This window comes from Ambystoma mexicanum, chromosome 6p, assembly GCF_040938575.1.
Source record: "Ambystoma mexicanum isolate Mex_15411 chromosome 6p, UKY_AmexF1_1, whole genome shotgun sequence".
NCBI classification, from domain to species: Eukaryota; Metazoa; Chordata; class Amphibia; order Caudata; family Ambystomatidae; genus Ambystoma; species Ambystoma mexicanum.
Genome location: NC_090935.1, coordinates 787,999,414 through 788,023,801, shown reverse-complemented (window position 1 = coordinate 788,023,801; position 24,388 = coordinate 787,999,414). Strand labels below are relative to the sequence as shown.

General features: G+C 45.7%; 1 protein-coding gene across 8 annotated transcripts in view; it reads left to right on the top strand.

Moving 5' to 3' along the window:
• Window positions 1-24,388, top strand: part of ERAP1 (endoplasmic reticulum aminopeptidase 1) — a 1,074,730-nt gene that overhangs the window by 5,080 nt on the left and 1,045,262 nt on the right. For 2 of the 8 annotated variants that reach the window (XM_069627674.1, XM_069627671.1), the window contains exon 1: window positions 1,051-1,069. The exons of 3 other annotated variants lie outside the window; for them this stretch is intronic. The gene's annotated coding sequence lies outside the window, so the exon portion shown is untranslated. Of the gene's footprint in view, window positions 1-971; window positions 1,112-2,357; window positions 2,379-24,388 lie in introns of those variants that run through there. 3 more of the 8 variants (XM_069627673.1, XM_069627676.1, XM_069627675.1) reach the window with 3 other exon arrangements.

Below are 24,388 nucleotides of genomic sequence, written 5' to 3'. Positions count from 1 at the left end.
GTTGTGTGAGATTTTTGGATTTGATAAGTATGCAGGGAGTTTGAGTTTACATTGGTTAGTGGGTTACCTGACATTTAACATGCTAACATTCACGGTTCTGTCTAAGTGTAGCACTTGCTGACCTTCATTATTCAGTCTAAGTGTGTCACTTGCTAACCTTCATAATCCTATCTAGATGCGGCAGGCTAATGTTCACAGTTCTATGTAAGTGTGGGCATGCTAACATTCACTATCCTATCTAGATGTGGTGAGGCTAATGTTCACAGTTCTAGGTGTGGGCATGCTAACAATCATAATCTAATCTAGATGCGACGCAGGCCAGTGTTCACAATTCTAAGTCTGGCACATGCTAACATTCAAGTTTCATCTAAGTGCGGCGCTTGTTGACCTTGACAAGTACGTTAGTATGTAATGCAAGGCAGCATCTACAATCCTGACATGAATAGGTTCAGTCTGGTGGTCACAAGTCTTTCTTAGTATGCCTGGTGTGAGTCTATGGCAGTCTATATTATGGGAAGGTAACCATTTCTTGGTTAGAGAGAGCGAGAGGGACAACTACTAGGCCAGCTGGAAATAAAAATAAACACTATCCTACAACTCTGCCTTCAAGCACAGTCCCTTGAACGTTATAACATTTGCTTTTTCATGATATCGCAAGTCAATGATAGGACGGAATATTTCTCCCTACCTACCCTTTGCCAGTACTGCACCACCAATTTCAAATTTCTCCTAGCTCTTTGTCCTTCTGCACAATAAGGTCTGGCTACCCCTTTTAGGGGCACAATAAGGAGAAGTCTATAGGCAGAGGACGGAAATTATGATTTGGCGCAGTAAATACCATGAATAAAACCTGCGAAACGTGTTTTTTGTCTTTCGAAGACGCTGGAAAGCACTAAAATATTACCAACGATTATGTTTGACCATTAGAGGTCGCTGTTTTAAGTGCATTAGATTCGTTTGCTTCCGGGTGCTATGAGAACTGCGTGAAATCGAAAATGAAAGCTAAGCGGTCGCTTTCGGACGCACACGGCAGGTGGTTGCACGTCAGAGCGACGAAGGGCGGCAGCTGGTAAATATGTACCATTTTAGAGATCTGTAATATAGCACCGAGGTATACGTTTTTTTTAAATCTGAAATGTGTTAGTTGTCTTGAGAGCATTGTTTTACTATCTAAGGTCACGCTATTTAACGCTGCCCAATAGCTGTGGGTTCTCTGTAAGGTTTCACCACCGCTTTAGTAGTTTGGGGTGCAACACTTGTATTTATTTAATAACTCGTGCCCTAATGCAATCCAATGGAAGACTTACATTCTCCCACTTTCTGTAATAAAATCTCCCCCCAGGTGCTGTAAAATGTTGCATGTATGCTCCGTATGCTATGAGATATTTTCTGCACATGGAAGGTAGGGCAGAAGTCCTAGAGAAACATGCGGGGGACAAATGATCAATCTATAGGATGAGATGTGTTTATCACCACAGAAACTATCCTTAGAACACATGGAGTCAATTTAAGGCAATGACAACACTTTTTACTAAATGGAGGTATCTGCTCCCAGGGAAGGCCTGTTTGGTGTAGAGCACACACGTTTCCCGTGGCCATACAGTCCTGATTGCTCATGGAGTTCTGGGACTTGTAGTTTTCCTATTTTTCAAATTGGCATAGCTGCCAAGTTTTGACAGTTTCATGCGTGACACCTGGCCAGTCGAGTTTTCCCCCCCCCCATTCCAATTTCACGCTGGAACTTGTAGTTTAGTTTTTTCTATTTTAAGGATGGGCTTGCATGCAGTGGGAAAAAACACGACTGGCTCAAGATGTCCCACTTGGAACTAGGGAAAGTTGGCCGCCATGAATTAGAAAAAAGCTGCAAGTCACAGGGGACAAGAACACTGGAATGCACCCTCCCCCCCCCTCCCGACTGGCACATGTCACTCCCAAACTACACCTCTGTGTCGCGTGACAAAACCACTCTTAAATATCAATACATCATTGCTATATAAATGAAGCTGGTTTCATTACATTGAAATTCTGTACTTTAGAGAAGAAATCTAATGTGAAAACACAGCTGTTGCTGCCCAAGTAAATGGTTCTTCTGTCATCTGCTCTTAGGAAAGGCCTTGCTTGAATGCAGTTTTAAACTGTCCATACTGGCACACTATGGTGTGACCAGCGTACCAGGGTCTGAGGGCCCACTGACCATGTGTTGTAGGTGTTCTGTTTGTACCACCTCAGTTGTATTTCACAAGGGGCAATACAAGACTAACTATATGAATTATTTTCTGATAGGAGGTTATCATTCCAAGTTGGACAGTCTGGTACACTCCTATTGCACTCTTTCAAAAATACCTCTAGGAGAGTGAGAAAAGGGACAAATGGCACCAGTGAGTATTGATGTCTGCTTTGCATTAAATCAACGTGCATTTCAGAAATATAAACGTGATCAGAGATCTCTATATTAGATAACCAAGTCTGTGATAAAAGGATGTGTATGTGTGAATCTCTAAATACATAACAGACACATGGCTTGGTGCTGCCATCACTGTTCGCAACACTCACCCTAACATACAAATGTTTGGAACCATGTACCATACATACTCATTCGGACAGCTTATGTGTTTGGATAGTATAACATGGCTCCAACATTAGCCACTCAAATGGGTTACAAGGGCTCTTTTGCTTCTTCTTTCTGGAGACTCTTAGATGAGAGGGGTCTGGGTCTCACTGTGAGTGTGAGCATGCCAAGTCCCCAATACAGAAACATCTTTAGGGCATCGTATCTATAGATAGTAAAGGATATCCTACAAGAGCCACCCAAAAAGGATACACAGAATGGATTGTACCTCTTACAAATGTTATCCTGACCAGTAATAAACAAAACCTGCCTCTAATGCATGGCATGGTAAAGTGTCCACAGTTACTCAGCCACTACCTGCTCAACATTACACAGGCCTTAGGTTATTTCTGCAAAAGAAAACAAGCCCATGCTTTATGTAACAGAGCTGTCATTAGCATCTATTATTAGTGCTGGCCTGCAGCTTGTGAAAATCATGGTGTGGCAGTGTAGAAAGGGCGTTTGGCCTAGTGGATGTACAATTTGCGATAACTTATTTGGTTGCTTATTTGTGTTTGTGTGGGTACAGTATGGCATATTCATTAGAGTCACATACACAAAACGTTCCAGCGTGCTATTGTATGGACACAGGACACATCAGACAAAAACAGGCACATGTGCTGTTAATAGAGGAGCACCACATGTTAATCAACAGGGTGGTGACTTGTGCAGTGCACAAATCATTGCTGCACGCATATCACAACTATGTGTGTCACCATGCAGACTGAACTACTGTCTGCATGGTGACACACAATGAACCCTGCTTTCCTAATCAAGGTGCCAAGTCGCATTGAGGAGCCATCTGGTGTGTGATGGGCAGTGGTTGGCTAGATAAGAAAATAGAAAGACCTGATGCTGAGCAGCTGCATTTAGTCCATGTCCCAAAGAAGCCACTAGAGTACTTACACAAGAAAATGACAGTTAACCTTAGTCAACCTGTGCCATATGTAACTAAAAATATACCAAAACAAAAAAAGTTTTGGTGTGTAAAAAGGTATGAAAATAAAGAACATGGTCTAAGACATTTTTGTGTGTGGCACGCTCATTTTCTTGGTAGAATGCTTAGATGTGGTCAGTTTACAGATGCTTTGTGCTGGCCTTCTGAATAAAAAGTTCCCCATGTTCAGTTCTTAAAGGAAGAGTGCACTCAAACATTGTATTGCCTTAAAATATGGGCAATAATAAACATATATTAAACATCTTTTTAAAGAAAGTTCCTGTGTAACATTTTGCACAAATAATGTTTAAACCCCTTTAATTTCAAGCACTAGGAGGCATCCATTTTGTGAACTAGATTAGCCTCCTGTGCTTGTGTTAATCTCTGCCCTTGTGGCACTAATGAAGCAAAAGCCACCTGCTGGTAGCTTTTATTACAGCTACGTTTGCTTCATTAGTGCCGGAGAGTAGAGAAGTGCTTTTATAAATACATTGTTGTATTTATGATTGCTGTGGTTAGAAAACCATGGAAAAATACAACAAGGTTGTATTTACAATTGCAGTGGCTTTCGCTTCGAGTCTCCCGGGCTCCCCCGGAACAGAGGAGCCCGGGAAACTTAAAAAGAAAACCACTACATAAATAAATACAATGCGGTTGTATTTATGATTGCGGTTGCTTTTGCTTTGAGTCTCCCGGGCTCCCCCGCGCCGGCTCGGGGGAGCCGGGGAGACTCAAAGCGAAAGCCACTGCACTCATAAATACAACGCGGTTGTATTTATAATTGCTGTGGTTTTCTTTTTAAGTTTCCAAGCTCCCCCGAACAGGAGCAGCCCGGGAAACTTGTAATGAAAACCACGGCATTCATAAATACAACATGGTTAGATATATATATAATTGCCATGGTGTTCATAAAAAAAGAAAATAAACACTTACCGCAGCAGCCTTCCTGCCAGCCTGCATTCTCTGCTCTCTGGCACTAATGAAGCAAAAGCCGCTGTAATAAAAGCTACCAGCAGGTGGCTTTTGCTTCATTAGTGCTGTGAGGGCAGAGATTAACACAAGCACATGAAGGAGGCTCATCCATTTCACAAAATAGATGCCTCCTAGTGCACAAAATGGATGCCTCCTAGTGCTTGAAATTACAGGGGTTTAAATATTTGTGCAAAATTTTACATAGGAACTTTAATATATGTTTTTTATTATTGCACATCTTTTAAGACAAGAACATTTTTTAGTGCACTATTCCTTTAACATGTTAAGAAAATACTCTGTGAAAACAATGGCTTGTTAAAAGAGCCATCACTTGTAAATTGCCCCCACTTAAAGGCTGTCAACACAGAGCGAGGGGCACAGGGTGTGTGTCTCAAGAGCATCTCAGAGCCTGTGTTTGGAACATGCATTCCTTTGTTTTTAACAAAGGAATGCTTAACATTTTCTCCAACGAGCTCAGAAGCAGCTGTCTGGGTGGGCTGCTTCTTGGCACCAGCTATTTAGTTCTGCTCCCCGGGCAGTCGCCCCCTTTGCCCGCCACAAGAAACTGGTCTGCTGGGATGCTTCCTCATGCATGGCCACGAGAAACTTGGCAGCTTTGTTGGCAGTAGTTGGTCACTCTTCTGTCACACAATTGTAATCTGATTGGAAAGTAACTGCAGAGGAGGAAATGCTGAACTCCAGTTGACCTAGTCATTTTGACAAACTACTGCCCACTGTTCTCCACTAATATTACCCATTGAGCATTTGCACTTATTTTTATAAAGTGCGGATCACTCAATTGATGTTCTATGTATCCAGACTTTCGAATTCCTGTAATGTACTTGTAATGACATTTCCACTTCATAAATGTGCGAGTACCATAATGCAAAGTGATGTTAACTTAACATTCAGGACTAGCTCAACAGCGTACATCTGACATGGGGCAACTAGAGATCTTTATAAACTCGCCTACTAGCTTAAGCATAGAACTTTTTGTGTTGTGAAGGTGGGTGACATCAGACGTTTGTGGCGCGTGAGCCTATTGACTTTAGGGGGGAACTAATACATTTAGCTGTTGATAAAGTGATCCGAGCCTATGGGGGGAATGGGGCCTGCCTTCAGGATGAACAGAGCGAGTCCAGTCAGTGACGCCTTTGAAATGAGTTTGAGTTGAGAGTGTATGCTTAAAGATACAACCCAAAAAGCCTGTAATGAAGGCACCCGCTTTTTGTTTCTCGTTAACACTAGCGCAAACCTTGTGAATGGATGCATGGGTGTAGGACATTGGACAGGGACAGGAGGGCCAAATCCCCCCCCCCACAATTTTAAGTGGTGGGATATAATGGCGTTGATCCCCCCCAGAATATGTCTGTGTTGTGCACTGTGTCCCTGCCACTGTCTGCAGTTGCATGCAGCATGTAAATATACTTCTGTAGGCTGTGCACTGCTGAAAAGTGACTTTGCACTGCCAACACAAACCCTGATTCATGGAACTGTGTAAAGTGCATTTTTGGCATGCAAAGTCAGTGTAAAGTTATTTTTGCTGTACAAAATGACTTTGCACTGCAAAAATACACTTTGCCGGTTCCATGAATCAGGCTTTGGGTCGGCAGTGCCAGTGCAAAGTCACTTTTCAGCAGTGCAAACTTGCAGTCACTTTCGGCCGTGCAAAAAATTCCATGAATCGGGCCCACAAATGTGTCTTTACATGACATTGGCGATGACCCCTGAGGTCTCTCTTGCTTCCCCTGTGGTCTCCCTTGCTATTTAAGAAAATCTCCAAAAAAAAGTGTTTAAACATTATTATTATTATTTTTAATTGAGGCTCATTGGCTGTGGCCAGCAGTATGTGGCTCTTTGTTTCTGGAGTGGCTTGTTTTCTGATAGCTATAGCCAGTAAGACAGCTCAGTGGGTTGAGTGCTCGCTGCTATGTGTGTGTGACCTGCAGGTTGCAGGTTCGACTCCCAGCAAGGTCAACTCAGCCTTTCATCCTGCTGAGGTTGAAAATTGAGTACCAACACAGGTTGGGTAATATTGTATGTGTATTTGTTCTATATGAAGCGCTTAAATATAAGTGCTATATAATAACGCATCATTATTTTTTGACCTTGCATTCCCAGTGATTTAGTACTATGGGCCTATACGCACCGATATTAACGATACTTATGTTGATCCATTCTTGTTTGAAACATATATCACTTTACAGTGATATTGTAACCATATTTTTCGTTGTGTGCTTAGAAACAATGCTAGGTGATGCCACTTCCTGTTTTGTCGAGGATTGAAAGGTCGTGATTCATCGCTTCCTGTGATGTCACTTCTGGGTCGGGTCAAATTACATCACATCCTGTGATGTCATCAGAGGTCAAGCATCGTGTGATGTCACTTCGCTACCCCCTGGTATTTTGATGAAATTACGTCCCTGAAGTAATCATAGGAAACCTTTTCCACAACATTTCAACTTTGTATTTATTAAAAGCTCCTTCGCAACACAACACTTGCATTGGTGTGTTTACAACAACAGGGCCTTTTCAGCTCCTGCATTTCTGCATCACTAATCCAATGCTTTGCTGGGTTCATTGTGTCATGGGAACATAGCTATTTATTTATGTATGTATTGGGTATTTAAAAAGCGCCTGGACAGAAAATGGTGTTTCAAGGCGCCACAACACAAAAAAGGGGGCGGAGGACAGGGAAGAAAACACCAAGGACAGTCCTACTAGGCCTTGCTCTTAACAAAATAGCAGCTGGAAGCTGCTGTCTGTCAGACATCAGTGAGATAATAAGTCAGTAGCGCCTGACCCTTATTCACATATCCTGATTCCTTCTCTTAAAATATCCCGGTGAAGCAACTGCACATGTTTGGACAACCAGTAAGGCTTGAAATAGAGAATTATCCAAAGCGACCTTCATTAGAAATTCCACTCAGCCTCATGGAACCTCACCAGTCCGGAACCCAGGGTTTTTAGGTCCTTTAATCACTGCATACTCAGTTGAAGTTCAGTCCCATTCAGCCGCAGTACAGCCCAGAATGCCGCAAAACATGCTTGCCTACATCAGCCGCGTAGGCTCTCACAGATTGTAGGCACACAGCTGAGAAATGGATGTTGCAGCTGCCAATGTTCTATTGGTATAATCAAAAGGTTGTAACCAGGTTTGTGCTCAGCCACTCGATTTAAAAGCACTATGTGTGTCTTTCACTGAAGTCGTGGTCAAAACAAACATCGGAAAAGCCAGCAGTTTTGGCTTGTGTACAAGTATTAGGCATTTGCCAAGCACTGCTGTCAGATGCCCAGGTACTCGCACCACAAGTGACTTTGCTGACACAAAAGCCTAAACTGTTGGCATTGCCAATGCTTGTTCTTTTTCAAATCAATTAGGATAAAATCAATAGAAGAAGATATTGTGTGAGTACATGTAGTCTATTGGTAAAAGTAAGATGTAAGCACTTAGATGTGGGACTTCAAAAATAGGTCCTTGACGGTAGCATAAACATCTGCAAAAAAATTAGAATAAAAAAAGCTTTATATATTGTGGGATAGGGGATGCAGGTATAGGGAAACCTGAGGCTGAACAGGGCAGTTCCTGCATATGGGGAACCCTTGCAGCCCTACTTTATGTGACGCTAATGCAGGTTTTGGCTAATGGCTGGGCTAATGCATTCTACTCACAGGTGTGGGCAACAAGAGGCCTGCAGTGTAGGAAATTGCATTATCTTGGACCATGTGCTTTGGTTGGACTGAGCCCGCTAGCACAGGACCCGAGAATGAAACCAGCTGCAGTGGTTCAACCACTGCGGTTTGGTGATGCTCGGCCACCTCAAAGAGGAAGGGAACTTTTATTTGTATTTGGGAGCACGGCTTTCTGTTATTTTGTGGACATAGAATACCCTATAGGGACGGGACTATGCATTTGATACCCTTCTAGGAAGGACTTTGAATGAGGGAGCCATATGATCTGAAGCAATGACAAAAACACACACCTCCTCTTCATACACATATTTGAGTATTGTCTCACATGCACTTTGACCACCATTGAAGGTTCCACACTGTATACATCAAAAAAGCCCCTGCGTGGCAAGCCTCAGCCTCACCTCCCAGCAACCATCAATCCCAGACCCCCATGACCTTGTGTGGAGATTGGTGCAAACTTCTCACTCTTTCATGGATCACCTCCTTCTTGTCCACATCACTTGCACTCGCCACTTGCACCACATCCATCAGGCAGCGATTTCACCACCTCATTACTTTGGGGAGGTACAGCGCTGTCCTCCTGTGTTTTATGCAACATTAGTACCTGACGAGGGACAATCGGAATGAAAGGACCATTATGATTGGCCCTCGCCGTGGCATTACCCGACTGGGAATCCCTGGATTCATGCCTTTGTCCCCGGCGGGGGATGTGGCAGCCCCTCAGCCAATGAAGAGGCTCGAAGCAGGGCCACCCCGCTCTGAGCCTCCACACGGCTTGAGGCCGCCTTCGCCCCCCGCCGCAGATTCAGGTATGTTTTTTTTTTTTTTGTCCTCCACCGGAACCCCCCTCCGACCCCCACTTACCTTCTGCCTGCTTTGTCCCCGTTGGGGGACGATGGCAGCCTCCAGCCATGTGGAGACTCGAAGCGGGGACACTGTTCCCAGCATGTCCGTTCCAGATGGCCGCCTTGGAAAGGGAAAACGGACTTTGTTTTCCCTTTCCTGGCAGCCATTTTCTTGGTAGTTTTTATTTTCTGTCCCGAAACACTGCAGCATTTCAGGACAAAAATGCTTTCAGTGCTCTGGTCACGCAGATCTTGTGGGCCGGGGTACTAATGGTTATATGCCCCTCGTGGGGGGGGCATTACCGACTCTGGTTATAGGCCCGAGCAAATCGAGGGCCTTAAGGAAAGCCCCAGGCCATTACCTGAGTCTGTAATGCACCCGCCGCTTAGCGCATGTTGCTTAATTGTTCAAGATACATTTCTACCTCCTTAGTCACAAACTGTGGACCGTTGTCACACAGTGCACTGGCTGGCTGGGTTGGGCTGTCAACGAAAACACACAGAGCTCTTACTCCAACAGCCCGCTGCACGCCCTGTTCCGCTATACAGGAAAGAGGGCTTTTTAATACATCTGCATGGCCTGGTGCCACACCCAATAGACACTGCGCCAGGTGAGGGGATGCCAATAGTTTGATCCTAACTGCAGTACATGCTGTTAATGGCTTCTGGAATTCACTAAGCCATGCTTAGAGCATGGAGGGCCTGATTAAAAAAAATGTTGTAACATTGAGTGTCTGTCTTAAGCCACCTCTCCAATATTCACATCACACATTAAATTAAAGCGCTCCTTTAGGGGATATGGATTTGTGAACAAATTCTCATGATCATCACTCACTACAAAATCATTGGCAGATCATTTTACTCTGTGGTTTGTGTCTGCAGCACCGTCCCCGTTAAGAGGGTTGTAAAGCTTGTGAGATTTGTGGACAAGGAATAGTGGGTGGACACTCAATCTTTGGGGACCTGAAGTAAGACGATAAATTGAAGGATTTTATAATCTGAACTGCATTTCTTTTTCTTTTCTTTTCTTCTTTACTCTTGTTTTATACAGTGATTTTATGTGTAATTTAATACGTACTGCTATTTTAATTTTGTGAAAAGTCGAATTAGTTGACTAAAACACAATAATTTTAAAAAAAGGAAAGTCCCCAAGGTGTCCCCTGTCCTCCCCAGATTTGATGTCTCCTACGCCCCTGAATGGATGACGTGAATAAGTCTGCATTTCATCAGAACAATAAGGTTTTTTACAGTCAAACAAACAGTCGTCATGAAAATGGAACATAAAGCTTTGAACAGTTCATTACTCTTATTCAGAATTATTTTCTTGTATACAGGTAAATAGATAGTGAGCAGCGTGGAGCAGCTAACACACGTGGCTCTAAATATTCAGCTACTGAATGCTAATAATAGCCCAGGATGGGTCTCTGCAGAGAGGCTTGGCTCCAAAGGCTCACACCCCAATGGGCCACCGTTCCTTCCTCCCTTGGCTTTGGCTGGCCTAAGTGGGGTGTAGTCACCGTTCCAAAAACAGCAAAGTGACTCAGTCCAGTCGAATGTACGACATGTGCCTTGATGCAAAGGCTACAAAACCTTGGTGGTGGAGGTAGGGTGACCAGATGAGTTCATTTTTCAGGGGCTCCAGTTTTACAATTTTGAAATTTCACTTAACACACTTATGCATTCTGGAATTTGTGGCCTTGGTTAACTTTAGTTGAACACATTAACCTTCTCCACCTGATACCAATAATTTAAAAAAGAAATCCATTACGCCTATATCCATCCTCCTCATCCCAGTTTTTACTTATGAAGGGAATACCTTGGTGCATGGGCGTACATTCATTATGGGTTATCCGAAAAACAAAGGCAGGGATTGAAATGATGGCAGCTCTGTGGTATCCAGCATCAGCCAGTAAGCAGGTGCTATGCACGTGCGACAAGGAGCTAGTACACAGGGAGATGTGAGATGCACATTCAACGTCCAGATGAGAGCCAAACTTCATTTCAGATGACCCTTTCTGCTTTCAGGGTCTTCAAGATGCCTGATGTGCATTTGGACACAATGCCGGACACTCGTTTCCGTAGCACCAGTTGGTCTGATATGTCCAAGGCATAAATTAGTTTTCGAAAATTGATTAGCAGAGTTTGCTAATTATGTTCTTGATTAGCAAACACACCTGTTTGATTAGCAATTTTGTACTGATATTTGTAATGTCATCAGACATTATTTGTACCCAGATCGTAAAATGAGCAACAGTACAGCATTTTTGTATGCCGCTGAAGACTTTCAGATGAGTGTCTGTAAAATGTAAATGTTAGTTGCATGAATGAGCACAAATAACTAACATATAATAAAAAGGCTCTAAAAACAGTTTTCAGTGAAAGGCTCTGTGCAACTGGGTGCATCAGTGTTGCACAGGGCAGTGTCCGTGTATTGGATGATTGACCCATCATTTGCTATGTAAGAAAAAGTTCTGAAGTTTTGTAAATCAAAACATTTACAATGTTAAAGGAAAGTCATGACTTCAGGCTAGGAACGTAGTATGGAGTTGCGGCTAGCAGGGTAATTGTCAACTTGAGGTGGACAAGATGGCCCTTGCCTGTCATTAATATCAACAGTAATGAATATAGCGTTAAATACCACTTTTTGGGGAGGGCAGAGCCTCTAAAGGTCCCCAAGAAAGGTAAGCCGAAACACAGAATTCCAGCCCTGCACACTCATGAAAGCAGTATTTATCGTTATTAGCCATCTAAGCCCCATCTGGGGTGCTGAAACATTTTTGTTTGTTTTTAAGGAACCAGGCAGGCTTTGCGAAATTTCTGGTCCCCCTTAAAAGGAAATTACTCATGTCCACAATTGAAAATAACTTTTTCTAGGATCTAGTTGTGAGCCAAGAGGTGTGCAGGTGAGTGGGCAGGGGTGGAGGAGTCGAGGTGTGGCACTCCAGTGGAAACTTGTCCTGGACCACCGTCTCCAAGGACAGGGTTAAGACATGAAATGCGGGCCGCTAGTTGCAGATTCCGCTTGTGTTCCTAGCCTCTGCCGCAGGTGGTAATATATAATGCTGCTATAACCATAGAGAAAAGTGAGCTCTGTAGGCAAACTACAGTGCATGGTATTGCAGTAGAGCTGTAGATGGATGGAATGATTGATCACTATTTTGCGTAAACATCTAGTCAGCTTTCAAAAAAGGTAGCAGGCGCTCCTCTCCAGAAAGAACATGGCATGATAACCTGTTCTGAGATGAGAGTTTGCAGCACACGCTTTTTGCTGACTGTACCTTTCACAGATGGGAAATATCAATTTGCACATCAGTCTTTGTCCCGCCCACATGGGCAGTCCAGCACCGAAATGCTATGGTAATTCCTCTCTGAACAAGAGTACCAAAAGCAACCCCATACACGTGTTTCAGCCTTGTTTGGGCCTCATCAGTGAGGTGAAGCTTTGTCTCTCTGAGCACAGTGAGCACAGTGCTTAGGGAGTCCACGTCTGGTTGCCCCTAGTCAGCTTTGTATATTCATTTTGTAAGAGGAAAGTAAGAGACTAAGCAGAGTGGATGACATAGCAGGCAGAGAACTGGGCAAACTGGGTGGCATATTGTAGTTTGCGGCCAACTCACTTTCGGGGTAGCTGGTATAAAATGACAGGGTGATCAGATACAATGTCCCGGAGTTTGGGATCATCTGTTTCAGAGATCTATGCAACCAGCAGGTCACAGGACTAACATTGCTATCAAAAGCATTTGGCCGTGTGATGATGTCCATTTTAAAAAGTGTTCACTTGTCAATATGATGCACCTTCCCCAACAAAATGAAATATAGTTGACATTATGAGATTTAGATACACTAATCTAAACTGCATTGAAAAACAGACAATGCAGTGTTGTATAGTAGCAATACTTTAATTATATATTCTGTATCAATTTACATTTTTAGGAATGGAATTGCAGGACTGCAATTTAAACAAAAAAATGAAGCTCACACATACTGGTCTTTGCCAAACACGATATCATTTAAATATCATCTGGATTACTTCTCATTTGCAATTTGAAAAATAAATGGCGTTTCTTGCCTAGCACTCAAACACAGGCCTTTGGTACTTTTAGCAGAGGAGATGATTTCTGCTGCACTCTCTCTCCATTAGCCCCATTGAACCTGCAGAGTTAGGAGGCTGGAGAGATCCCCAAGGTCAAGAGAGTAATGCAGAGTGACACATGCTTTCATTGTACAGGGTAACTTAAATAGCTAGCTCTGCTACACACGTTTCAATTTAATTAGCAAACTTACAGAATTGCATAGTAAATTGCTATGCAACACCGCTTAATTTATGCCTTGTATGTCAGACGTAGCTTTTGGTAAGTATTGGGGTCAAGCTAATCAGGCTATTCAAGGCTACAAGCAGAATTGAAATGGCTCCCAGCAACTTCGAACCGTGCAATGGCAACAACTAAAGTCAGGAGAAACCCACATGCAACTAAAAGTCATGCAAACATGTTATGGTAGTAGCAAAAGCACAGGATAACCATTACACAATGAGACAAGCATTGCCATTAAAAGCACAGCACTGTTAATAGCAGTCACACACTTTCAAACCCTTTTACCCAGAACTCCAACTCTCTACACGGAAAAGTCTGCAGTGATAAATTACTACTTAAACAACTAAATCCAAAACATCAGGGCAGATGCCCAAAAAAAACCTCCCACGAAAGTGAGAATGAAGATTACCCCTGCTATCTGCGCAGGGAGTATTCATTCTATTAAAGACTAGGAGGCAAGTATTATGCTTCAACTTCATTTATTACCACTCTTCAGCAGTTCAACAAACTTATATATAACACTCTGAAAAGTGCTCAACAGTAACGTTTTTCTTTTTCCAAGCTACAAAACCCAATAGTCTCTGTAGTCCATCGCCTCTTATCCAGTCACAACCCACTTCCTGTGCCTGGACTCCTCCTCTGCTTTTACTCGCTCTGAATAGTCCTTCAAACTCCATAACTGTTCCTCGCTAACAGTGCAAAGTATTTCTTGAACTTGTCAATTCAACTGCCGGTACTCTTCCGGTCTCTCGAGCCACTCTGCTCCTCACTCTGCCTTGAGCTATTCCTCTGATCTTCCCCTATGAAACATACAACAGAAGATTTTAGGGTGGTGTCTATGTAGTGTACTCATTTACATATTACAATACATTCTTAAACAATACATACTCGGGTGAGAATTTAATGCGCGCCTCCTAGTCTTTAATAGAATTAATACTCCCTGCGCAGATAGCAGGGGTAATCTTCATTCTTTGACAAGACTGGAGGCGAGCATTATGCTTGTTCGAAGCTTCCCCAACACCGTTCCTGCTAGACTTTCTGTTGGTTTAAAATAAAACTCTTTAAATGTACGAACACTCAACCAGTCTGCTGCTAGCATGATCTCTTTTAATGGAACCCCTGCCATCACGGCTCTAGAAGCCATTGCTCCTCTCACTGAATGTGCTCCATACACACCAACATTCACCCCTGCCGCTTGCATTATCTCCTTGACCCATCTTGCGATGGTAGCCGAAGTAACTGCGTGAAAAGGCTTCCTACGTGCTATTAGCAGCTGTGTGGTGCTTACTGCCTTGCTCTCTGCTTTCCTTTTTTCGTACTCTTTAATCCATCTTGCTATGCACCATTTGGTATTACTCGAAAAGTAGGGGTAATGGACCGTCGTCGTCCCTGTCTTAGTTCTCAAGCTATAGAGACGGTTACTCCTTCCGGCCCGAAGGACCGTCTGTTATCTCCAGAGCTTTAACGTCTGACACCCGTTTGTATGAAATCGGGCATAACAGCATTGCTAGCTTCCCTGATAACTGCTTAAGGGAAAGGTACCTATCTGCAGGCCAGCCCGCTAATAAACACAGTACTGCTGACCCATCCCACATTGTCCTATACCTGGGCTCTGGGGGTACTCTGTATCTTGCTCCTCTGATGAGCCTAACTACCGCAGGATGTACTCCTGCTGGGCCGCCTTCAATTGGCAGATGCCCCACTGATATTGCTGACCTGTACACTCCTATCGTACGGAAAGCTCTTCCGTTCTGCAATAAATCTGCTAAAAAGTTCAATATTTCCACTACAGGTGCTGAAACGGGATGAACACTTCTCCCTTTGGACCAGCTTGTCCACTTTGCTCGAGCTGCGTCATAGCTCCTCCTAGTGGATGGAGCTCGGGATTCAGCGATAAGTTCTGCAGCTTGCACCAAAACTCCTGGCAGTGCCCAGCATTTCCTGATATCCTGCACGCGGCTAGCGGGAGTGTCCCTCTCACTTTCAGAGGATGACACGACCCAGCTGGGTCCGTGAGCAGTCGTTCTCCTTCGGGGAGAACTATGGGTACATCTGTTGCTAGCTCCATCAACGTTGGGAACCACACCTGCGACTTCCACAATGGTACTACTAAAATCAATTCCGCCTTCTCCCTCCGACATTTCGCTAGAACTCTGTTCAACATCACGAAAGGTGGAAAAGCGTAGTGAGGTCCTCCTGACCAATCTTGCAGGAAAGCATCGGTCCCTTACGCTCCCGGATCCAACCTCCAGCGGAAGTAGTGGCTCGTCTGAGCATTGAGCCGGGACGCGAAGAAGTCCATGTGGACTGGCCCCCATCTCACGTTCAGAATCTGAAACACTGTTGGATCTAGTCTCCAGTCGCTGGAGTCTGTTAGATATCGTGAGTTCCAATCTGCTACCACGTTCAGTGTCCCGGGCAGGTACTCTGCCGTCAACGACGTGTCAGAGTGTAGGCAGAAGTGCCAAAAGTCTTTTGTAGCTCCGGCAGCATCTTGGACTTCATCCCTCCTAGGTGGTTTATGTATCGTACTGCCGATGTGTTGTCCATTTTCAGCAGAACGCATGACTTCACTCTTCCTTTTGTGAATGCCTTGATCGAAAAACGATCCTGCTAGGAGCTCCAGACAGTTTATGTGAAGGCAAAGCTCTTCTTCGCTCCAATTGCCTCCGGTCTCCAGACTCCCACATCTGGCTCCCCAGCCCCTTCGGCTGGCGTCCGATTCTATTATCAGATCCGGTCTGTCTCCGAATATGGATCGCCCATTCCAAGCATCCATATTCTTTAACCACCAATCCAGCTCCGTAATGGATTCTTGATCCAGGGGCACTTGCTGGTGATACCTCAAGCCCTGCTGTAAGTGCTTTATCTTCAACCTCTGCAGTGCTCGGTAGTGAAGGGGACCTGGGAATATGGCTTGAATAGATGCCGCTAGTAATCCTACTATCCTTGCCAAGGCTCTGAGCGAGACTCGCTGTTTGTCCAAACATGCTCTGATTTCCCTTTTAATAGCCTTTATCTTCCGAGCTGGAAGCTTTAGAGTTGCCTTCCTGGTATCTAGTACCAACCCTAGGAAGTCTAATCCCAGCGCTGGCGTGGTATCTGATTTCTCTAGATTCACAAGGAACCCCAGTGATCCCAGTAAGTCCTGAACCCATCTCGTTTGGTATGCCAGTACCTCTCGATCTTCTGCTAGGAATAAGAGGTCGTCTAGGTAGATAATCAGCCTGATACCTTCTCCCTGATCGCTGCTACTACTGGCTTCATTAGTTTCGCGAATGCCAAGGGTGCAGATGCAAGCCCGAATGGCATCGTCTTGAATTGCCAGAATTGTCCTTGCCAGTGAAAAGCTAGGAACGGTCTGTACTCCTTGAGTACTGGGACCGTAAGGTAAACGTCCTTCATGTCTAGCCGTGTCAACCAGTCTCCATCTCTCAGGGAGTCTCGGAGCTGATGGATGCCCTCCATCTTGAAATGTCGATATATGATCCATCCGTTCAGCTCCTTGAGATTTATAACCGGGCGCACTTTTTCTTTCCTGTGCACTTGGAACATGTTGCTCACAAACCTCGAGGTTGCTTTGCATTTCTCTTTAGCCCCTTTCCGGACTAGCTGCGCTAGCTCGCTGTCTAGGCATTCCTGTTCTACTTGCGCTACCCTCTGTGGCTGTGGCCTGCTCAGCTAGACTGGGGTCTCTATGAAATCTAGCTGCAAACCTCTGACGGTTTGCAATATCCAAGAATCGCTTGAAAGCGCGCGCCAATTCTCTAAAAACATGCGCGTCCTCCCTCCTACTGGGGGATACTGAATTGCTCTCATCTGGTGTAAATCCTTGTCTTCGTCCTGATCCTCTGGACCTGCGGCCTCTCGGAAATCTCCCTCTGGACAGGAAGAATGTGTCCTGCTGTTTATTTTCCCAGTATTGTGCTCTGGGATTCGGGGGTCTACTGCCTCTCTGACTGTGACTGGCTGCGCGACCCCTGAAGTGGGCGGTCCCGCCAAAAACTCTGCTTGGGAAGATTTTTCTAGCGATGTGTAGGTTCCGATGAATCGGCCCATCTCTTTCCCAAAGGTTTCTCCAAAGAGGAGTCCTTGGGCTCCTTCCCCTGCTTTGTAAGATGCCATCTCGCTGAGTTTCAGGTCTATTTTCAGCGGCAGACCCCTTCTTCTCTCTGAAGCGATTGCTCAGTTTGCATTCCTGAGGAGACAGACTGCTCTCTGCGACCAGCTGGCGAGAGTGTCAGGGTCTACTTCCTCCCCGTTATCTTTTGCCCTCTCTGCTAGGTCCATGATCTTAGCGAGGGGTCCTGCTAAGTCCAACACTTTCTCCTAACAGCTCCTCCATGACCTGTCAGTACCCTTGCGGGGGTCCTTGCTTGTTTTTGACACGAAAGTCAGCATCTTTGGATTTAGTTCGGGGGTCTCTGCTACTTTTCCTGGGAGGTCTGGTCGCAGACATTCTGCTTGCAGGCGTTGTCTCACCTCCTTGTCTAGCACCTTGCGCAGTCTTATTGTCATATATTGTGCTACTCAGGGGGGCGGGGGGAGATGGCTGCCATTCCGTGGACCTTGGGTTCCGGATGGTGTCCGGATCAAACATATCTTTTTGCACTTCCTGGAGATGTTTCTCCTTGCATGCTCTTTGACCCCCCCCACTGGGCTTTGCCCATTCTTCCTCTGTAACCTCTTCTCCTTCATGCGAGGACTGGTCTTCTGTCGGCTCTTCTTCCGAGCCTGGATCATCTCCCGTGATATCTTCCCCTGGAGAGGGGTCATGAGGTCTGGCACTGCCTGACGCTGAAGGTAAGCTTCTTTCAGCTTCGCAAGCGTCGGCTACCTCTGGGGCCTTTTCTTCTGCCCCGTCCAATGAGCCCTGGGGGTCGTCGGAGGCTTTCCTCTTAAGGGCTAGTTTACTCCCCTTATGTCCTCCTTTTGAGTGTTCTGTGGGCGTGCACTTCAAGTCTTTGGTGCTTTTACTGGGTTGTGAGAGCATAACATCTAGTGTCTTCAGTCTTTCATGTAGGGGCCTGACCCCTTCCGCCACTGCATCAACTAGGGAGCTTCACAGCACTTCTTTGAAGCTGGCAGAGAGATCCAGAGGTTGTTCCTCCTCGCTCCACTCAAACTCGGACATCTTTTCTCTGTGCTGTGTGCCTCAATACATGAGTCGGGTGCCTTAGCACGCCCACTGCTCCCCTCCCAGAGTGATGATTTCTGTTCTTAATATATATATTATTTATTTATTTAGTTATGTATTTATTTATTGTGGTTGCACCAGTAGTAATGTCTCTATGCCTTCAGAAGGCTATTGCGAGGGCCCTTGCTCTCTTGCTCGTTAATTCTTGCCCACTAGCTGCACAAGGAGCCTATGGGGCTCTCAGTCGTATTGTCCGTACTGCTCATAGTGTGCTCATGGGCTGCTGCGCCTCAGCAGCTGATCGGTAGCTTGAGCTTCTCTGATATGCGCGCACGATCGCTCTGATTGCTTTCTTTTCTTAATTAATCGACCGTTAATCCGTGGTGTGTGTGCAGTCTCCTCACTCCCTAGTCACTTACTAGCGACGTACGCACACATGTGCGCAGAGCTCGCAGCGCTCCGACTCCTCCTCCCCGAGGGTGGTGGCCAGAGGGCTGGAGCGTTGCGCACTGCTGCACGCGAGCGCCTTACTCCGCCTTCCCAAGGGTGAGGGGCAGGCGTCGCAAATGCTTTCCCTCTAGCGCTGAGGGTGCTGCGTGTTCCGCGAGGCAGGGCCGAACCCCTGAAGTGCCGAAATTGCGACACGGGCCGCCTGCCTCTCGGACAAAGACCTAATACTTTACCTGCAACGTGCGTACCTGCGCTGGTGTCTACACCCAATAAACGCTGCTCATCGCATGCATGCGTATCATACTCTGTACCTCAAACTGAGTCACTTCAAAGCGCACCTTCCGCTATATACTCGATCAAATATGGTTTTACATGCACCCCTGATCAGTGCCTAATCCTGTAAATTTACTCCACTCAAAATCCAGTCAATCTAATAGCTGACATACGGAGAGGAATGAAATAGTACTTATCTGCTTGAAGAGTAATGAAAGAAGAGGAGGAGTTCAGGCACAGGAAGTCGGTTGTGACTAGATGAGAGGAGATGGACTACAGAGACTATTGGGTTTTGTAGTTTGGAAAAAGAAAAGTTACTGTTGAGCACTTGTCAGAGTTTTATATATGTTTGTTGAACTGCTGAAGAGTAGTAATAAATGAAGTTGAAGCATAATGCTCGCCTCCAGTCTTGTCATAGAATCACAGTATGGCAGCCGCATTTATGACTAATGGAGTCATTAGAACGTGGGGCTTGTCTTCACCTTGAAGGCGGTAGAGGTTGCCATTAAATCGCAACCTGGAGGTAAAGCCGTCGGACCTGATTAAGTCCCATTTGACTTGTTTAAAGGCAAACCCATAGTATGGGCCTCAGGCTTAGTGTGAGCTTTTAATTCCATTCTGGCTTTGAATAAAATCCCTGGGTCCTGGAAGAATGCAGAAATTGTTCCTATTTATAAGAAGGGCCGTAGGGAAAAGCCATCTAACTACTGCCCGATTTCTTTGCTGGACGCCTCGGGTAACATTTTTGCAAAGGTGATCCTAAAGCACCTCCAGGACTGGGTGAATGCTGAAGGTTTGCTCAGCCATTTGTAAGCAGGTTTTCAGTCTGGCATGAATACGCTAGACCAGGGGTTTCGATTCCATCTCTTCGTACAATAGCACGTACTTTTAACTAAAAACAAGCTGTATGCAGTATTTGTCGATTTGAAGACAGCTTTTGACAGTGTACCAAGAAAGATATTATTGGAGAAGCTCTGCCGAGCTAAGAACATTCTGGAAAAGTTGCTAAACCCAATAAAGCTCCTATATTCTGACAATACAGCAGTGGTACCCTGGAGTCTGGTGGCGGATGTCACTGCACCATTAGATTTAGCAAGAGGTGTCAGACAAGGCTGTGCCCCTTATTTATTTTGTATATATATTAATTGAAGAACTATTTAAATCCAGTTTGAAGAGTGATAAAGTCCCGGCCCTGTTTTTTGCGGACAATGCTGTTCTCTTATCTACAGATCCTATATGGCTATGGGCATCATTCCTTGTTTTGCAAGCAAACGTGAAGAGTTGGGGCTGGAAATTAATTCTAGCAAAACGAAATCCAAAATGTTTTAGCCCAAAAATTCAAAAAACAAAGCCCTCCACCTAAGAGTCAAGAGTAATGATTTAGAGCAGGTCGTTGGTATGATAACCTGGGCATATGTTTTCTAGGTAATTCAGACTGGGCCCTCAGCTACTAAAGGCTAACACCACCTTAAACAAAATAGTGTTGCACTGAAAAAAATCTATTTTTGTCATGGGGGATGAGGGTCGCAGTTAAACTAGCCTGAAAGCATACAACATGCAGGCTATGGTGTCAGATCCATAGGGTTATGCCAACACCCTGGTTTAAAGAAAGCATCCTTTTATAACCCCAAAGCGCACCAAATGGTATGGTACACATGGAATGCGATCTGAGCCTGATTGGTGAAGAGGCCAGGTTTAGGCCAGTTTTCTACTGGCTACGGATATGGGGTAGCCCAATTCTGGTTAATTACCCGGAAGCCCTAGCCTATGTAATGACTTTCGGGGGCGGGTGTAACATTCCCTGGCTTGTCCATGTTAGGAGATGCCTTGTGGCACTAGATTTGCGTTGTTATTGGGATAAACCGACTATGATTACCAGAGATTCTAACTCTAGAGTGAAAGCGGCTTACTCCGATTATAAAAGGAATAAGATGGTGGGATCTTGCCCTTCTTTTGTCTGCGGACCAGAATACCTGAATTCTAAAAATACTTTTGGCTACAAAACCTATCTAGACCTAATTGTCCCTACTTACGCACAAGCACTTTATATAGAATTTCAAACTGGTTGTTTGAAAGTGAGGAGTTTTACCAGCTATTGGGGAAAAATGCCAGGAACACGTTGTTTGCTTTGTGGTGCAGAGGAAGAGAACCCTACGCATTTTATGTTTGTCTGTGAAGGATTGAAATAACTGAGAATCTGGTACCTTAAACCCCTCATCCTCTTGTATAATATTCGTACGAAACTGGAAAAGTGGGTGTTGTATATTTTGTTTCTAAATATATTCATTTGGCATGGCTAAAGAGGTGTGCCCTAATAGCATCCTTGAAGTAACACACTGGATTGTTCTGTTTAATAATTGTTTTAACACTCTGTGTTTCAAATGCGTTGTACTTTTTGACCGTTATTGTGGATGCATTTGGTTTAATGTTTATGTTTATTGGATTTACATAGCGCTTTAAGCCAAAGTGCTTTACAATATAACAACTGGTACAAGAGTGAGAGAAGCATATTTGCAAACATGAGTCAAGTCACTAGAACAACATGTAGAACAATTTACAAGGAGGAGGGGGAGAGTGGGGGAGCTGGAGGGGGTTCCAGAGTCTGTATTGTGGCCTGGGAGTGGGAGGAAGGGGGGAGGGGAGGGGAAGGGAAGGGGGAGTGATCTGGTGTCCTCAAAGGTCATAAGTGGTATCAGTGGCGATTTTGGGGTCCTGAGGGAGGGGTAGAGGGGTAGGGAAGGGGAGTCGCGCGGGAGTGAAGAAGGGCTTTCAGGGAGGAGCGGAAGGATGAGTAGGTGGGGGTGGAGCGGATGGAGAGTGGGAGGGAGTTCCAGTGTAGGGGGGCCAAGAGTTGGAAGGAGCAGAAGCGCGAGGAAGCACATGGGGCTGGGGGTACAGTGAGGAGGTAGAGGTCTGCTGAGCGGAGAGAGCGGGAGGGTGAATAAAAAGAGAGGAGGGAAGAAAGGTAGGGGGTGGCCAGGTCATGGAGAGTTTTGTAGACCAGGCAGAGGAATTGACATTTCAGTTGTGAGAGGAAGGGAAGCCAGTTGCGTTGAGAGAGAGAGGAAGAAATGGAGTCTTGAGGGCCGAGAAGACATAGAGTACGAATAGAGGAGTGGTAGATGGGTTTTAGGGCAGTTAGGCGAGAGACAGGGAGTCCAAAGAGGAGGGAGGAGCAGTAGAAGAGGCGGGATACAATAAGGGAGGAGATTAGGAGTTTGGAAGCATGGAATGTGAGAGAGGAGCGGATCTTGCGGATGTTGAAGAGGTGGTGGTGACGGTCTTGATAGGTTAGCGATATGTGGATGGAGAGGGAGAGAGAGGAGTCGAGATTGAGGCGAAGATTGCGGGCAAGGGTAGATATGGGGAGGTTGGAAAGTGGATGAAGGAAGGGGTGGAGGGCGAGAGAGTGTTGGGAGGGAAGCAAAGCACCTCAGTCTTGTCAGTTTTGAGGGAAAGAAAGTGGGATGACATCCAGTTTTCTATGGCTGTGAGGCAGGAGGAAAGAGTGTGGTGGAGGTCAGGTGTGAAGAAGGAGAAGGAAAGAAAGAGTTGGGTGTCATCAGCGTAGAAGTGGTGGGAAATGCCGAAAGAGGAGATTACTGGCGAGAGAAGGGAGGTATAGAGAGAGAAAAGAAAGGGTCCCAGCATGGGTCCCTGAGGGACACCATAGTTCAGAGGGAGGCTGGAGGAGGTACGGCCGCCCCAGGAGACAGCGAAGGATCGATTGGAGAGGTAAGAGGAGAGCAAGGAGAGAACAGAGCCTTTGAAGCCAAGGGAAGACAGAGTGCTGAGAAATAAGGGGTTATCTACGGTGTCAAAAGCTGCGAAAGATCAAGGAGGATGAGAATTGACGATTACTTAGCATAGCGAGCAGTAAGGAGAGAGTTGAGGATGTAGGTGAGGGCAGTCTCAGTGGAGTGTTCAGGGCGGAAACCAGATTGAGAGGTGGGGAGAAGGGAGTGGGATGAGACGAATGCAGAAAGTTGACAGTAGGCTAGGCGCTCAAGGAGCTTTGAGATAAAGGGGAGAAGGGAGATTGGTCTGAAGTTGGAGGCAAGAAGGGGTAGCAGAAGGTTTCTTCAGGATAGGGATTATGGTGGCGTGTTTGACAGCTGAAGGAAAGGTGGAGGAGGAGAGACAGGTGTTGAAGAAGGCGGTTAGGTAGGGAATAAGGAGAGGGTACATTTTGGGGATGAGGGAAGTGGAGATGGGATCAGAGGGGGCTGTGGTGGGGTCAGTTCTGGATAGGAGATGGGAGACACATGCAGGGGTGATAGGAGAGAAGGTGGACAAGTTGGCAGAGCTGGGAGAGGGGGAAAAGAAACAGTGGGAGAAGGAAGGAGAGGATGGTCTGGCGAAGAGATAGAATTTTGGATGAGAAGAAGTTAGCAAAGTCAGTGGGAGAGAGGGGAGAGTTAGTGGAAGGGTCAGAAGTAGGAGGGGAAAGAAGGCGCTAAAGGGTCTGGAAGATACAGCGGGATGAGAGGCTTGTGAATGGAGGAGGGAAGAGTAGTAGGAACGCTTGGCAGATGAGAGGCAGGAGTCGTAGAGAGAGGGATATGAGAAATAAGAGGATTGATTGGTCAGAGAAGGGGATTTGATCCAGCGTCATTTGAGGCGTCGGAGGAGGCGGCACATGGACAAAAGGTGGGAAGAGAGCCAAGGTTTGTGTGAGGGGGAAAAGGAAGTAAGAGGAGAGAGTTGGTCAAGACTGTAGGTTATAGAGGAGGACAGTGAGGAGAGGGCGTCATCCGCTGAGAGGGAGGCGAAGTCAGAGAGGGGGGAAGGGAGGGAAAACAGGAGTCGAGGAAGAGAGTAGGGTTGAAGTTGCGGAGGTCACGATGAGAAAAGGAGGGAGAGGAGGCAGCCGATAAGGGGGGGAAGGAGTGAGGGTGAAGGAGAGCAAGGCGTAGTCGGAGAGCGAGTTGGGGAGAGACGATACAAGGGAGGAAGAGTGAGAAGAGAGAAAGATGAGGTCGAGTGTGGAGCATCAGGAGTGGGTGGGGAGGTGGGAAGGGGAGAGAGGAGGTAGGAGTCAAGTAGTGATAGGATAGGAGAGGAATGAGATGTAGATGAGAGAGGGAGGTTGAAGTCGCGAGGACTGAGAGAGGATTAGGGGAGGGAGAGATGAGAGAGAGAAGATGGTCCAGGACTTCA